The sequence below is a fragment of the Rutidosis leptorrhynchoides genome, chromosome 4 (assembly GCF_046630445.1).
Source record: "Rutidosis leptorrhynchoides isolate AG116_Rl617_1_P2 chromosome 4, CSIRO_AGI_Rlap_v1, whole genome shotgun sequence".
NCBI lineage: Eukaryota > Viridiplantae > Streptophyta > Magnoliopsida > Asterales > Asteraceae > Rutidosis > Rutidosis leptorrhynchoides.
Window position 1 is genome coordinate 536,470,547 of NC_092336.1, and position 5,919 is coordinate 536,476,465.

Sequence of the window (5,919 nt, forward strand, 5' to 3'; positions counted from 1 at the left end):
TGGGCGAAATGTGACTTAATATCAAAATATACCAACATATTATAATAAACGAAAACAATATTAAATGATAAATTAAACTTTATTGAGTACGCAGCGAAAAATGAAATGTCGTTACAAAGGAATAAAGTAAATGTTTAAATGCATTAGTAATAAATGCGATATTTCTTGATCCTATGTCCAAGTAGCATCACATACGCAGTAGATAAGAAAGCTTGAATCAAACAGCACCCGAGACAAAACATGCTAAAGTGTCAACCAAAAAGGTTGAGTGAAATTCATAGGTTTAACAAATAAGTTTGACCGTTGTTTTAGACCACAAGATTTAGTTTGTAAAGTTGATCTCGCAGATAAAAAAGTTATGCCAACGCGTAATATTTAGACTAAACAAAAGTTTGCCCCAAGACAAGTTGTAGTTTATACTTGTCGGTTTAATTTCATTATTAAGTAATACAATGACTTGGTCAAATGTATCGGGGACGTTACTCCCGATAGGCCTACCCCCAATAATTAAGCATGCATTCAACGAGCAATTAAAAATATCGTTGTAGGGACTTAGTTAGACATAGCCGGGTATAGCATAGTTTAACAGTTTGGCACTTGTGTCTAAATTGTAAATAGTAAAAACAGCATGTGTCTCACCCCAATAAAAGTAAGTAAGTTTTGCTAGCAATAAAGAGTGGGGCTATGAATTTACCTTAGTAAGTAGAGAGAGAGCTAGTTATTCCTCGAAATAGAAAGTTGGATGAGTGAGCAGAAAAGTCAACCTATGACATTTAAGAGTAGTAAGTGTTTTTCCCATGTTTAAGTTTAAGTGTGTAAGTATAGTTTGTTTTACTAAGTTTCTATTCCTAGTAAGTTTCTACTTTTTGAAAGTTTCCATTTTTAGAAGGTTTCTCATTTTAGTAAGTTAGTGTTGAACACTAGTGAGTTGTTCTTAATAAGTCTATCACTTATTAAGTGTGAAAGTAACTAAGTGTATGATTACTATAGTCGGGTTGATATTGTGGACCGTACCCAAACATCTAAGCCACCTCCGAGTCACCAAGATGAACTATTGATACCGGTTGGCCCAGGATTTCTTGACCAAAATCTAAGTTTGGCATTCGTAATCCACAAGCGTCCCATAGTGGTACCGATGAACACCTTAGGCCTTTGGCAACATCGATGTTTAAGTAACTTCACGCTATCGTGAATGACTATTATAATCTTATACTATAAGTAGTAGTATAGTTTATGTGTTAGTAATAATATAGGTGTATAAATGTTATATAATAGTATAAATAGTATTAGGGTTTTGATGTGTGCAGCGGGGTTGTACGAAAATAGTTATATATTTTTATTACGAAATACGTTACAAATTACACAAGTTTTAATTATTTATTTACAGATGGGATATACCTAAACCTTGCTACAACACTATAGGCAGTGTACCAAATCGTAGAGTAGTATAGTTTTTAGTAAGTCCGGTTCGTTCCACAGGAAGACGACTTATTTTACACTATATTTTTAAACAATTATATTTGTACAAAATATATTATATATAGTAATAATATATAAAAGGGGTTTACCGTTTAATGACCGGTTTGTCGATTTTATATTTTAAGTCACAATTAAAACCAAATGCAAAATATGAATGACGATAATTAAAGTAGCGAAAATTAAAATGCGATAAGAAATAAAATAAAAGTATTATGCTTATTTAAACTTTCGTAATCATGATGTTTGACATTTTAATTTATTACCCTGGGTTAATTGTCCTTTGTCCTGAATTATTCGATAAGTCCATCTGGTTTTGTCCATAATAGTCCATCGGTCATAATTATAAAGTGCGAGGGTCTTCGCCAAATTAACCTTACACCCGAAGTCAAATATTCCAACTAATTGGGGATTCGAACTGTAACAAGGCCTTAATATTTTGTTTAATGAATACACCAGGTTATCGACTGTGTGTAATCCAAGGTTTTAATACTTTGTTAACAATTACACCAATTACCCTTGAATGTAATCCACCCCTGTTTTAATGAGTCCATTGACTATTAATCCATCCCCGTGTCCGGTCAAATGAACAATTATTAATAATTATAAATATCCCGCTCATCGTATCCGATCGAGCGTGTGTGGATATTTATAGCTACGTCAAATTGTAAATCTCTATATTAATCAAATATAGAGTCCATTAATAACCCATAGTCCTATTTCCACAAGTGTCGTTCTTTTGTCCAAACCCCAATTATGGTCCAAAGCCCAATAACCCCGTCTTTAATATTTAGTCTAACATCACGATTACTTCGGCTTAAATAAGCATAATAATAACTAGCTACGAGACATTAATTTAAAAAGGAGAGCATAACTTACATTGAGTATTTATCGCGTAGTGTTACACGGACAGAACTTCGACTTCAAAACTCGTAATTAACCGTTACATTAACTAAACTTATCTAATATAAAACTAAACTAATATTTATTATATATAATATATATTATAGACAGAGAGATAGATTGATGGTGTATTCTCTCGGCTGAATTCGATGGCTTTTATAGGCCATTTCTGAAACAGACAGCTCCGCGAGTGCGGAGTTTTTACCCTTTACAGCTCCGCGAGTGCGGAGTTTCAGATTCCAGGTCACCAAATTTTGGATCCTAGCTTTGTCGACATATTTATTATATATATATATATATAATATATAAATAATTTATATAATTATTTATATATTATATTTTATTCTTGTGCATAGTTGACTTGTAATTTTAGGTCCGTTGTGTCGCGCATTTACGCCCGGTTTATGTCCTGGTTCCGGATTTTCGAACGTCCTTTCGTACGCGTAGATATCTTGTACTTTGCGTTTCGCGGCTTGTACTTTTGTAATTTTTAGACGTTTCTCATCAATAATTTGAACCACTTGAATTGTATCTTGTACATTTGAGCTTTTTGGACGTTTGCGTCTTCAAATCATCATTTTCGCCTTTTGTCTTCGCACTTATTTATTTAAATGAATATTACATAAAAATAGAACAATTGCAACTAAAAGCTTTACATATTGGAAGGATATTGCTACTAAATATATGTTCAATTGGAGAACTATCAAATATCCCCACACTTGAACGTTGCTTGTCCTCAAGCAATACAGAACTTGAAATTAAATCACACTTCACTCGAATCACTTTTTTTATTCTCACACTTTATACATCAGTGATTTTAATACGGCGGTATAAACAATGATAGTAACGATGTAGTTACAGTCCCACATGACTATGAAAATTTAGATCCTTTAAGGAAATTGGATCTTTATGAAAATATTTGATCTTTTGAAAATTCATTCTGGCTTTTACCCTAGATAAGTTTTCTGATTTGACCCACCATCGGTGTTGCAAAATATATTTGTGGATCAATATTTTGGCTAAAAACTTTTAGGTTCGTGTAATCCACTGCTATCCCTGTATCGGAAAGCACACATCCAGTTTACTTGTTCCGTATATTACCTTTCGGCAAAATACCATCCGGTTGTAAAAGAAATCGATGAACAAGAAACTGTTAAGGCAATGTCTAATGATATGCATTTGTTCATGGTCTAAAACATGTTGGATGCAGTTACTATCCTTTGTAGGAGCAATACTAAAGATCACCCTATGATTTTTCGGTCTGGCACAAGGTCCTGTCTCCGACCATGCTATGCAACCACCGTTCTTACGGTTGACACCCGATTTGGTTCAGGTGACCTAATGAATTCCGGTGAATTCTTAGGATTTTACGTTCAATGATAATGAATGCATTGAAAATAGGTTTTCAGAAAACAAATCGGTTTTAATTTGATCAAAATATTTTCTCGTTCAAGCTCGAGTTTAGATATCATCGAATTCCATGAGTTTGTAATTCTCAATCTTTAAGGTCAATCTCAAGGATTGAGTAATATCAGGCTTAAAAGCTGATTTTTAATCTTTTAGGAGATTATCCTTTCTGGGGGTCTGATTCATTAGTCTTATCAAGCTAATTTTCACGGGGCCCTCCCCATTTTACGAGACAGATCCTCTCATGGTTAGGATAAGTCTGACCACTTGGCGACCCTGTTTGATGCTGAGGTCCGTGGATTTCCTGCTGATTTTAGTGATGACTTTTCTAGATTTTTCGTCAACCTACAGCTGGTCTGGACGACAACTTCTTGACCTAAATCAAGAAGCGTGTGTCTTTTTAGGAAGACTTTACTTCCTTTTAATGATGGAATTGATTCATCGTGTAGATCCATCTCTCTTTCAAATATATTACAGTAAACCGGGTAAAACAGTTAATTTAGTCCAAAACAAAAGCACCTGCAATAAACTTTACAGAAACATGTGATAGATAGTTTTTAATTGAATAACTTGGTACATTCTCCCCACACTTGGCTTTTTTCATGCGTCTTTTTATATCTTAATAAATAAATTCAAGCGGTTTAGTTGTTTCTCAATTTATGTCCTTTTCGAGGTAACGATAATTTCAGCATTAACACCTAGTTTTATCGTTCATAAATATGTATAAACATGATTTTGAATTCATTTAGTTGAAAATTTTTCAAATTTTCATAAAATTTAGAAAATAAACCAAGTACAAACCCGAGAGAATTTATAATCCTTCCCCACACTTGAGATCATGCAATGCCCTTATTTGCATGAAATCAGACTATAATTATAAATTCATGAGGGTGATTAGTGTAGAAAAGTGATTAAGAATACCCAGTTTGTAATTTCAAAGCTCGTCGAATGATAGATGGTGCACCTCATCGTTCATTCCTTATTGTTTTATCACACATGTTTCTCTTCAAAAACGGTTGCTTTTCTGAACTATTTGCTAATTTTGAAAATGCGTCTTTTACCCTTACTCATCATGCATGTTTATTAACGAGTTATGCACTAACCCGAACCCCTAATTTAACGTTAAGTGGGGTTAAACTTCCCCACACTTAGCTGACGACATGTGAAGTCGGTAGAATAAGTTCCACGAACTAAAATAGTGAGCCAGTTATTTACATCTCGGGTGGTGTATAATATATCAATGGGTTTAAAGTTTAGACTCACCCGATCGTCACTACTTAATTCTTTTTTAAGTGTAGCTTTTAGTAAATGGATATGTCTCTTTTCTGGTTCTTGGTCAAGTGGATCGATATACACCGACATACATATTTCTATAGGGTGGACAATTCCTAACATTTCCTTCCGTTCATTCTCGGGATCAAAGGTTTCACCTCTATTACCCAATTGGGTGAAATTCGAGGTGTCATTATCTATTACAGCTCGTAGTTCATCTTCGGTAGATGACTCGTCTAGTGAGAATATTGGGTTGGAAGGTTGTGGAATGGTGAATTTCGGGATCGAAATAGATTCTTCTTCATTAACGGTACTTATCGGTCCCTCCACTTTGGTCTCGGCGGTAAAAATTTCAACGTTATCATTTTCCCAAGAGTACGAATTTGTCACCCTTACTTCTTCTTCATCCATTGATGGATTGATGATTTCGTCGGTAGAGGCTAATGTGTCGATATGTTGTGAAATTGGTAAAGCTGAATAAAAAGTATCATCGGGATAATTGGTGATTTCGGAGCTCTCGAATGCATCAAAATTCGATGATATGAAATTTTCTTGCACAATACTCCTCAGATTAACAGGTGTGTAATCTGATAGAGTTTCAGCTTGCCTATTTACAAATTCTCTCATTTGTTCATTTTGAGCATCAAGTTCTTCGAGTTTGATTTTCATATAATCTAAAGAATTTTCAGACACATAATTTTTCTCGTCTTCTGGTTGTTGAGTTTGGATATATTCTTGGGAATAATCCCAATTTGAATTGTATTCTTCATAATTATTCTATTCAGGTTCCATGGGTTCATAATTTTCCATAGGAGCGTAATAATAACATTCCCATGTTGAGTGATAATCTCCACAGATTTC